We start from the raw sequence: 10,310 nt of genomic DNA, 5'->3' as shown, positions 1-10,310 counted from the left end.
CTCTGTATGTGTTACCTGTCATTGAATAACAAATTACAAAAAATTTATTGGCTTAAATGAACACATGTTTATCTCATAGTTTCTGTGGTTAGTAATCTAGTTATGTGTTAGTTGGGTCTGCATCTTTAAGGTCTCTCACAAAGATGAAATCAATGGTTAACCAAGGCTGAGGTCTCATTTGAAGGGTAGGCTGAAGAAGAAGAGTTGCCAGGCTCACATTGTTGTAGACAAAAATTACAATTCCTTAAGGACCACTGGAATGACAGCCTCTGTTTCTAGTAGGCTTTTGGCAGGGATACCCTCAGTTCCTTCTATTTGGGCCTCCCCAACATGGTGACTTATTTCATCAATGACAATAAGCAAGTGAGTTTGCTAGCAAAAGGAGAGTCATTATATTATATAACCCAATGACAGAAATTACATGACTTCACTTTATTAGTTAGGAGCACCAGGGGATTAAACCAGGATCTGAATACTAGGAAGCAAAGCCATATGGGAGCCATCCTTGTAGCTGCCTACTACAGACCCAATGGTAGTTGATAAAGCATTAGAGGATTCCTTTCAGTTCCTAACACATTATATTTTATTCCTTTGTCGTATCCATGAAATTACAGTGGGATGAAAAGGTAAACTTTTGGGTGCAGATGGTAAATATTATTTATGAGAAACACGAGAGTAGTTGGAGACAACAATCTAATATTTTTCAGGCTGTAATCAGTAATGTTAAAAAAATTCCCTTATAGAAATGACTGTCACTTATTTCTTGTATGGTGTGTATGGTGTGTACTGGTGATTGAGGAACTACTGATTAAAGAAACAAAATGTGAAAAAAAAAAAAAGAAAGAACTGCCACTTATTTCTAAGATTCTTGAACAACAAATCGATTTTAATCCATTAAATTACCTTGATTAAACTTATGGCCTGGAGACAATAACACATTAACTTTAAAAAAGGCAGCATTTTCCTCCCATGGTTGGCAATGTATGGCAAGAGAGTAGCTTCAGATTTAAAACTCTCAAAGAAATGACAATATTTCTTACAATATCTTTAATATGTAATATTGTATTGTTTCTTTGTCATTATAATTATGATAATATTACCTAATTCATAGGATTGTTGTGAATAAAAGGTGACAGAATATAAAACACTAAAATTCTAGATAGATGTATTGTTGTTAATATTGCCATTAGCCACCATTTTTATTGAAAAGGTATATTAAGGCAAGGAAAGGAAGATGATGTGTGGATAAATACAGGCAAACTAATCCAAAGGTTAAATTTTATCTTCAAGTCATCTATCTATATGTTTTGAGAGGTATCTGGGATTTTGTTTGTTTTTTTTTTTAAGTACCTTGTCCAACATAATTCCAAAGTTATTGAGGTGAATCTTTAAAGAGTATTCCCAGCAGTTAAAGACTGCCAAAGTGAATGTTATTGGATACTCTACCAAATATTGATATTTAGTAAGTAGTTGGATACATGTATCTCGGTTTCAAAGGAAATGTTTGGGCTACAAATATAAATTTAGGAGCCAGTCATGGAACAGAATGAGAGCACTTATGAATTAATATAGGTAGAAAATAAAGAGATTATATCTAGAGACAATATTGCCCTTGTGTCAGAGGTTGCTTTTGAATTCTGACTCTATTTCTTAACCATTAGAATAAACTTGGATATGATACATACTACTCTAAAAATTAAATTGTGAGAGGCAGCATATTAAAAGTGTTAAGAACATAGATTTCCAGCTCTGCCACTGTGTGAAGGTAAAAAATTATTTAAATTTTCTAAGTATCATTTTTCCTCATCTACAAAATGGAAAAAGTAATTATAGTTACTTCAGAGGGTTATTTTGAATTTTTATAGAAATTAATATTTAGTGAATTTATGCTATTTATTAAGTCCCTGTAAATTCTAATATTTTTATTTTTTCTAAAATGTAATTGGTAAGAGTACTTACCACATACCCTTAAGAAATAAATGAAATAAAGCATATATAAGTACTAAATAAATATTAACTCTTTTTTGGAAAGGGCTCAAATGCACCCAATCTCCCTCAGCTTGGCCAGCAGGTCCTCTGTGGTCTCCACCTTGACACTGGCCGTGTGCTGAGGTGGGTCTTCCAAGCTAATCACAGAGAACTTGGAGGTCAGGTCCATGCCCAGGTCCCCAGCCTTGATCACCTCGATCTTCTTCTTGGCTTTCATGATGTTGGGCAACGTATCATAGTAGGGCTCGTTGAGCTACAGGTCAGCAGTCACAACACCAGGCAGCTTCAGGAGCAGAGCCTCCAGGCCTCCATCAATCTCCTGCTTCCCTTTCACCTTGTCCCCTTCCAGCGTCACCTAGGAGATGAATGTGCCCTGTGGCCAGTCCAGAAACCCAGCTGTCATCTGCCCTGCCTGGTTACAATTATCATCGATGGCCTGCTTGCCCATTCTACCTTCCCCTTCTCTGCCAGTTTGACCAGGACCCAGGCCACCTGCAGGGAACCCAGGAGATCTGCCTATGCAACACGCACCTCCACGTGGATGCCTCGGTCTGCACCCATGGCCAGAGCGGTGCAGATGGTCTCCTGGCACTGGGCAAGCCCACAGCTGACAGCAAGGATTTCCTTCACCAGCTTTTTCTCCTTGAGCTGCACGACCTCCTCCACCGCGATCTAGCAGAAGGTGTTCATGGAGCGCTTCACGCAGTCTGACCGCACCCATCCTGTCGGGCTTCACCAGGATCTACTCAGCCGGGAGGGAACTGGCAGGGTCAGGGGGAAACAGGCGAGAAGGCAGGTGTGGGGGTAGGGGGTGGCCGAGACGCCAAGCCTTGCCCAGGCTGGATGGGGCCCAGAGGGATGTGGAAAGGGACAGGACCTTGTCCATGGTCCCACAGCTTCAGGAACAGAGAGGGTTAGAATTCACAGGTGGGTGGAGGCCACCTTTGCTCTCAGACATTCACTGAGCACCAGGGACATCTGACTCGCTCATCCTACTCTGTGGCTGCTCCTTGGGCCTGAAAGAGTGTTTCACAATTTTTTCTTTACCATAACCCGTAGCAAGAGGTACATTTTACAATATTCCAAAGTGTATTATAAATGCACGCATACATTTATATAGAAACATAAATACCATGGCAATATAAGGTTTGGTGATGAATTCTAACCCTTCCATTATACACCTTACCCTGACATTTTCTATTCTTTTTTTAAAATTAATTAATTATTTTTTAACATCTTTATTGGAGTATAATTGCTTTACTTTGTGTTAGTTTCTGCTGTATAACAAAGTGAATCAGTTATATGTATACATATATCCCCATATTCCTTCCCTCTTGCAACTTGCTCCCTCCCACCTTCCCTATCCCACCTCTTTAGGTGGTCACAAAGCACCCAGCTGATCTCCCTGTGCTATGCGACTACTTCCCACTAGCTATCTATTTTACATTTGGTAGTGTATATATGTCCAAGCCACTCTTTCACTTCCTCCCAGCTTACCCTGCCTCTTGCCTGTGTCCTTAAGTCCTTTCTCTATGTCTGTGTCTTTATTCCTGTCATGCCCTTAGGTTCTTCAGAACCACTTTTTTTTTTAGATTCCATATGTATGTGTTAACATGCGGTATTTGTTTTTCTCTTTCTGACTTACTTCACTCTGTCTGACAGATTCTGGGTCCATCCACCTCACTACAAATAATTCCATTTTGTTTATTTTATAGCTGAGTAATATTCCATTGTATATATGTGCCATGTCTTCTTTATCCATACATCTGTCAATGGACTTAGGTTGCTTCCATGTCCTGGCAAATGTAAATAGTGCTGCAATGAACACTGTGGTACATGACTCTATTTGAGTTATGGTTTTCTCAGGGTATATGCCCAGTAGCAGGATTGCTGGGTCATATGGTAGTTCTATATTTGATTTTTTTAAGGAACCTCCATAATGTTCTCCATAGTGGCTGTATCAATTTACATTCCCACCAACAGTGCAAGAGGGTTGCCTTTTCTCCACATCCTCTCCAGCATTTATTGTTTGTAGAGTTTCGATGGTGGTCATTCTGACTGGTGTGATGTGATACCTCATTGTAGTTTTGATTTGCATTTTTCTAATGATTAGTGATGTTGAGCATCCTATCCTGTGTTTGCTAGCAATCTGTATATTTTCTTTAGAGAAATGTCTATTTAGTTCTTCTGCCTATTTTTGTATTGGGTTGTTTGCTTTTTATATTAAGCTGCATGAGCTGCTTGTATATTTTGGAGATTAATCCTTTGTCAGTTGCTTCCTTTGCAAATATTTTCTCCCATTCTGAGGGTTGTCTATTCATCTTGTTTATGGTTTCCTTTGCTGTGAAAAAGCTTTTAAGTTTTATTCAGTCCCATTTGCTTATTTTTGCTTTTATTTCCATTTCTCTAGGAGGTGGGGCAAAAATGATCTTGCTGTGAGTTATGTTCTGCCTATGTTTTTCTCTAAGAGCTTTATAGTGTCTGGCCTTACATTTAGGTCTTCAATCCATTTTGAGTTTATTTTTTTTTGTATGGTATTAGGGAGTGGTCTAATTTCATTCTTTTATGTGTAGCTGTCCAGTTTTTCCAGCACCATTATTGAAGAGGCTGTCTTTTCTCCATTGTATATTCTTGCCTCCTTTATCAAAGGTAAGGTGACCATATGTGCATGGGTGACCATATGTGCATGGTTTTATCTCTGGGCTTTCTATCCTGTTCCATTGAACTATATTTCTGTTTCTGTTCCAGTACCATACTCTCTTGATTACTGTAGCTTTGTAGTATAGCCTGAAGTCACTGAGGCTGATTCCTCTAGCTCCGTTTTTCTTTCTCAAGATGGCTTTGGCTATTCGGGGTCTTTTGTGTTTCCATACAAATTGTGAAATTTTTTGTTCTAGTTCTGTGAAAAATGCCATTGGTGGTTTCACAGTGATTGTATTGAATCTGTAGATTGCTTGGGGTAGTATAGTCATTTTCACAATGTTGATTTTTTCAAATCCAAGAACATGGTATATCTCTCCAGCTTTTTGTATCATCTTTAATTTCTTTCATCAGTGTCTTATAGTTTTCTGCATACAGGTCTTTTGTCTCCCCAAGGAGGTTTATTCCTAGGTATTTTATTCTTTTTTGTTGCAATGGTAAATGGGAGTGTTTCCTTAATTTCTCTTTCAGATTTTTCATCATTGGTGTATATGAATGCAAGAGATTTCTGTGCATTAATTTTGTATCCTGCCACTTTACCAAATTCATTAATTAGCTCTAGTAGTTTTCTGGTAGCATCTTTAGGATTCTCTATGTATAGAACATGTATCGGCAAACAGTCAAAGCTTTACTTCTTCTTTTCCAATTTGGATTCCTTTCATTTCTTTTTCTTCTCTGATTGTTGTGGCTAAAACTTCCATAACTGTATTGAATAATAGTGGTGAGAGTGGGCAACCTTGTCTTGTTCCTGATCTTAGTGAAAATGGTTTCCTTTTTTCACCATTGAGAATGACGTTGGCTGTGGGTTTGTCATATATGGCCTTTATTATGTTGAGGTAAGTTCCCTCTATGCCTACTTTCTGGACAGTTTTTGTCATAAATCAGTGTTATATTTTGTCAAAAGTTTTTTCTGCATCTAGTGAGATTATCATATGGTTTTTATCCTTCAATTTATTAATATGGCATATCACATTGATTGATTTGCATATATTGAAGAATCTTTGCATTCCTGGGAAAAATCCCACATGATAATGGTGTATGAACCTTTTAATGTGTTGCTGGATTCTGTTTGCTAGTATTTTGTTGAGGATTTTTGCATCTATATTCATCAGTGATATTGCCTGTAGTTTTCTTTTTTTGTTACATCTTTGTCTTGTGTTGGTATCAGGGTGATGGTGGCCTCATAAAATGAGTTTGGGAGCATTCCTCCCTCTGCTATATTTTGGAAGAGCTGGAGAAGGATAGGTGTTAGATCTTCCCTAAATGTTTCATAGAATTCACCTCTGAAGCCATCTGGTTCTGGGCTTTTGTTTGTTAGAAGATTTTTAGTCACAGTTTCAATTTCAGTGCTTGTGATTGGTCTGTTCATATTTTCTATTTCTTCCTGGTTCAGTCTCGTGAGGTTGTGCTTTTCTAAGAATTTGTCCATTTCTTCCAGGGTGTCCATTTTATTGGCATATAGTTGCTTGTAGTAATTTCTCATGATCCTTTGTATTTCTGCAGTGTCAGTTGTTACTTCTCCTTTCTCATTTCTAATTCTATTGATTTGAGTCTTCTCCCTTTTTATCTTGATGAGTCTGGCTAAATGTTTATCAATTTTGTTTATTTTCTCAAAGAATCAGCTTTTAGTTTTGTTTATCTTTTCTATTGTTTTCTTCATTTATTTTTCAGTTATTTTTCATGTGATCTTCATGATTTTTTCTGCAAACTTTTTTGTTGTTATTGTTCTTCTTTCTCTATTTGCTTTAGGTGTAAGGTTAGGTTGCTTATTTGATATTTTTCTTGTTTCTTGAGGTAGGATTGTATTGCAATAAACTTGCCTCTTAGAACTACTTTTGCTGCATCAAATAGGTTTTGGTTATTCATGTTTTTATTGTCATTTGTCTCTAGATATTTTTTGATTTCCTCTTTGATTTCTTCAGTGGTTTCTTGGGTATTTAATAGCATATTGTTTAGCCTCCCTGTGTTTGTAATTTTTACAGATTTTTTTTTCCTGTAATTGATATCTAGTCTCATAGTGCTGTGGTCAGAAAAGATACTTGATAGGATTTCAATTTTCTTAAATTTACTGAGGCTTAATTTGTGACCCAAGACACACTCTATCCTGGAGAATGTTCCATGAACACTTGAGAAGAAAGTGTATTTTGTTCTTTTTGGATGGAATATCCTATAAATATCAATTAAGTCCATCTTGTTTAATGTGTCATTTAAAGCTTGCTTTTCCTTATTTATTTTCATTGTGGATGATGTTTCCATTGGTGAAAGTGGGATGTTTAAGTCCCCTACTATGATTGTGTTACTGTCAAGTTCCCATTTTATGGCTGTTAGCATTTGCCTTGTTTATTGAGGTGCTCTTGTGTTGGGTGCATAAATATTTTAAATTGTTTTATCTTCTTCTTGGATTGATCCCTTGATCATTACATAGTGTCCTTCTTTGTCTCTTGTAATAACCTTTATTTTAAAGTCTATTTTGTGTGATATGAGGATTGCTACTCCAGCTTTGTTTTGATTTCTATTTGGACAGAATATCTTTTTCCATCCCCTCACTTTCAGTCTGTAGGTCTGAAGTGTGTCTCTTTTAGATGGAGTATATACAGGTCTTGTTTTTGTATACATTCAGCCAGTCTATATCTTCTGGTTGGAGCATTTAATCCACTTAAATTTAAGGTAATTATTGATATATATGTTCCTACTGCCATATTCTTAATTGTTTTGAGTTTGTTTTTGTAGTTCTTTTCCGTCTCTTGCGTTTTCTGCTTAGAGAATTTCCTTTAGTATTTTTTTGTAATTCTGGTTTGGTGATGCTGAATTCTCTTAGCTTGTGCTTGTCTCTAAAGCTTTTAATTTCTCTGTCAAATCTGAATGATATCCTTGCTGGGTAGAGTAATCTTAGTTGTAAGTGTTTCCCTTTCATCACTTTATATGTCCTGCCACTTCTGGCTTGCAGAATTTCTGCTGAAAGATCAGCTGTTAATGCTATGGGGATTCCCTTGTATGCTGTTTGTTGCTTTTCCCTTGCTGCTTTCAATATTTTTTATTTTTATTTAATTTTTTATAATTGTTTAATATGTGTCTTGGCATGTTTCTCATTGGATTTATCCTTTATGTGACTCTGTGCTTCCTGGACTTGATTGACTATTTCCTGTCCCATATTAGGGAAGTTTTCAACTATAATCTCTTCAAATATTTTCTCTATCCCTTTCTTTTTCTCTTCTTCTTCTGGGACCCCTATAATTCAAATGTTGGTGTGTTTAATGTCCCATAGGTCTCTGAGACTGTCCTCAATTCTTTTCATTCTTTTTTCTTTATTCTGCTCTTCAGTAATTGTTTCCACTATTTTATCTTCCAAGTCACCTAACTATTCTTCTGATTCAGTTATTCTGCTATTGATTCTTTCTAGTGAATTTTTAATTTCATTTATTATGTTGTTCATTGTTGTTTGTTTTTTCTTTAGTTCTTCTAGGTCCTTATTAAATGTTTCTTGTATTTTCTCCATTCTACTTACAAGATTTTGGATCATCTTTACTATCATTACTCTGAATTATTTTTCAGTTAGACTGCCTATTTCTTCTTCATTTGTTTGATCTGTTGGGTTTTTACCTGGCTCTTTCATGTGCTGCATATTTCTCTGTCTTCACATTTTGTTTAACTTACTGTGCTTGGAGTCTCCTTTTTTCAGGCTGCAGGTTCGTAGTTCATGTTGCTTTTGGTGTCTGTCCCCAGTAGGTAAGGTTTGTTCAGTGGGTCAAGTAGGTTTCCTGGTGGAGGGGACTGGTGCCTGTGTTCTGGTGCATGAGGCTGGATCTTGTCTTTCTGGTGGGCAGGACCACTTTAAGTTGTGTGTTTTGAGGTGTCTGTGAACTTATTATAATTTTTGGCAGCCTTTCTGCTAATGTGTGGTTTTGTGTTCCTGTCTTGCTAGTTGTTTCACATGGGGTGTCCAGCACTGGAGCTTGCTGGTCATTGAGTAGAACTGGGTCTTTGCATTGAGATGGCAATCTCTGGCCAAGCTCTCACCAACTGATATTAAAAGGGGCCGGGAGGTCTCTGGTGGACCAATATCCTGAACTCTACTCTCCCACCTCAGAGGTTCAGGCCTTACAGCCAGCTGGAGCACCAAGCCCCTGCCAGCCACATAGCCTTAGTAAGCTGAGACACCAAGTGGGGAGTAGGAAAAATAGTGTCAGATACTTTCCTCACCAATTCTTGGATACTTATTTGGAAAAAAATGACAAAAATATAAATAAAAGATTATGCACAGTACCTTGAAGGAAGCCTGTGTCTGTGTGCGGCCCTAGATCTTATGCATCATTAGCTTCATTGTCCATCAGCCTCTGGGAGATAGCCAAGCAGAAGACAGGGATGAGAGTCCTCTGGCACAGGCCACAGCAATTACAGGCACTGTGATGCCCGACAGAGGGAGATACGAGAGGCAGCTGCTGAGGAGAGCTGGAACCAGACCATGTATAAGTTTATAATCCATGACAAGGAATCTTTACAGTGAAGTCAATGACCTTCTTGACAGCCATAATCACATAAAGCTCCACCATCTTCCTTCTGCAGCAACCTTATTAACTAGTTTTTAATAAAATATTTTACATGGTGATTACTATGCCATGCATAACCAGACACATTCTTAATTTATTACATTCTTTTACATAAACAAGCATAATCATAGTTTTGTGTAAATGAATATTTAATTCTTCCCTCACTTCAAGATTTATCCTTTTGATAACTCCTGAAAGGCATATACAAGTGGCTCAAAAACAAAACTGACACTTTAAATATCCTTTGACCTTGCCATGAACTTCAGTAAAAGTTTATTCTCTTGATTCTTTCAATTAAATCACTTCAGATATTGAAATGAAGTTTGTTTTAGTTGATGCATAATTCATTGAAAATATCCAATGTATGATGACATATTGAATTTAAAAGATTTTAGACCTTTCACTTTTCCTTTTATGTCTAATGTTTGCTTTAATAAATATTCTACCTTTTTCCATACATAATAAGTGATCTCTATTTCCAGTTTACAGATTTGGCTGGATTAAATGCCATCTTCTACAATCTTATATTTGGTAGTTTTGAAAATCTTTTCCCAAATTGGATAAATTTTTAACTTCAAAACACTTTTGAAAAACTTCTCTTCAATGTCAGTTTCAGTGTGTTTCCAGTGGGTGTAATTTGTGTGTGTGTGTGTGTGTGTGTGTGAAAAGATTTACACAGGAAGGATTTTTTTATCCTGTGACTGAAGTTGTTAGCCTTGATGGCTCTTGCTGGACTCCTTACCACAGAACAATGTCTCTTTACAACTGATGAGAGAAGCTAGCTTATTTGTCTAGAGACATCTATGAGTTTTCATTACTTAATTTTCATCTAAATGCATACTCTAAGTAAAAGTCCAGGAAATTTGATTTTATTCCTAAATAAATAACACTGTAATCAAAGGTTGACAAGAAATTCCTAGGAGGTTTTAAAAAAAACACCTTGAAGTAACCAGCTCCTTGGATTTAACCCACTGAGAGCATAATTTCTGTGCAACTTGAAAAGTGTGAGCACTTCTACTTTTCTCCAGGCATGATTATTAGTGCAGGGGTTGCTACCAGAAGGATATAGAAGCC

General features: G+C 36.9%; 1 pseudogene; it reads right to left on the bottom strand.

Annotated features, from left to right (window-relative positions):
- Positions 1-2,035: 2,035 nt before the first annotated feature.
- Positions 2,036-9,239, bottom strand: LOC136137216 (electron transfer flavoprotein subunit beta-like; annotated as a pseudogene).
- Positions 9,240-10,310: the final 1,071 nt, after the last annotated feature.

This window comes from Phocoena phocoena, chromosome 17 (genome assembly GCF_963924675.1).
Source record: "Phocoena phocoena chromosome 17, mPhoPho1.1, whole genome shotgun sequence".
NCBI classification, from domain to species: Eukaryota; Metazoa; Chordata; class Mammalia; order Artiodactyla; family Phocoenidae; genus Phocoena; species Phocoena phocoena.
The sequence above is the reverse complement of the archived record's forward strand: the minus strand, read 5'-3'. Positions and strand labels throughout refer to the sequence as shown.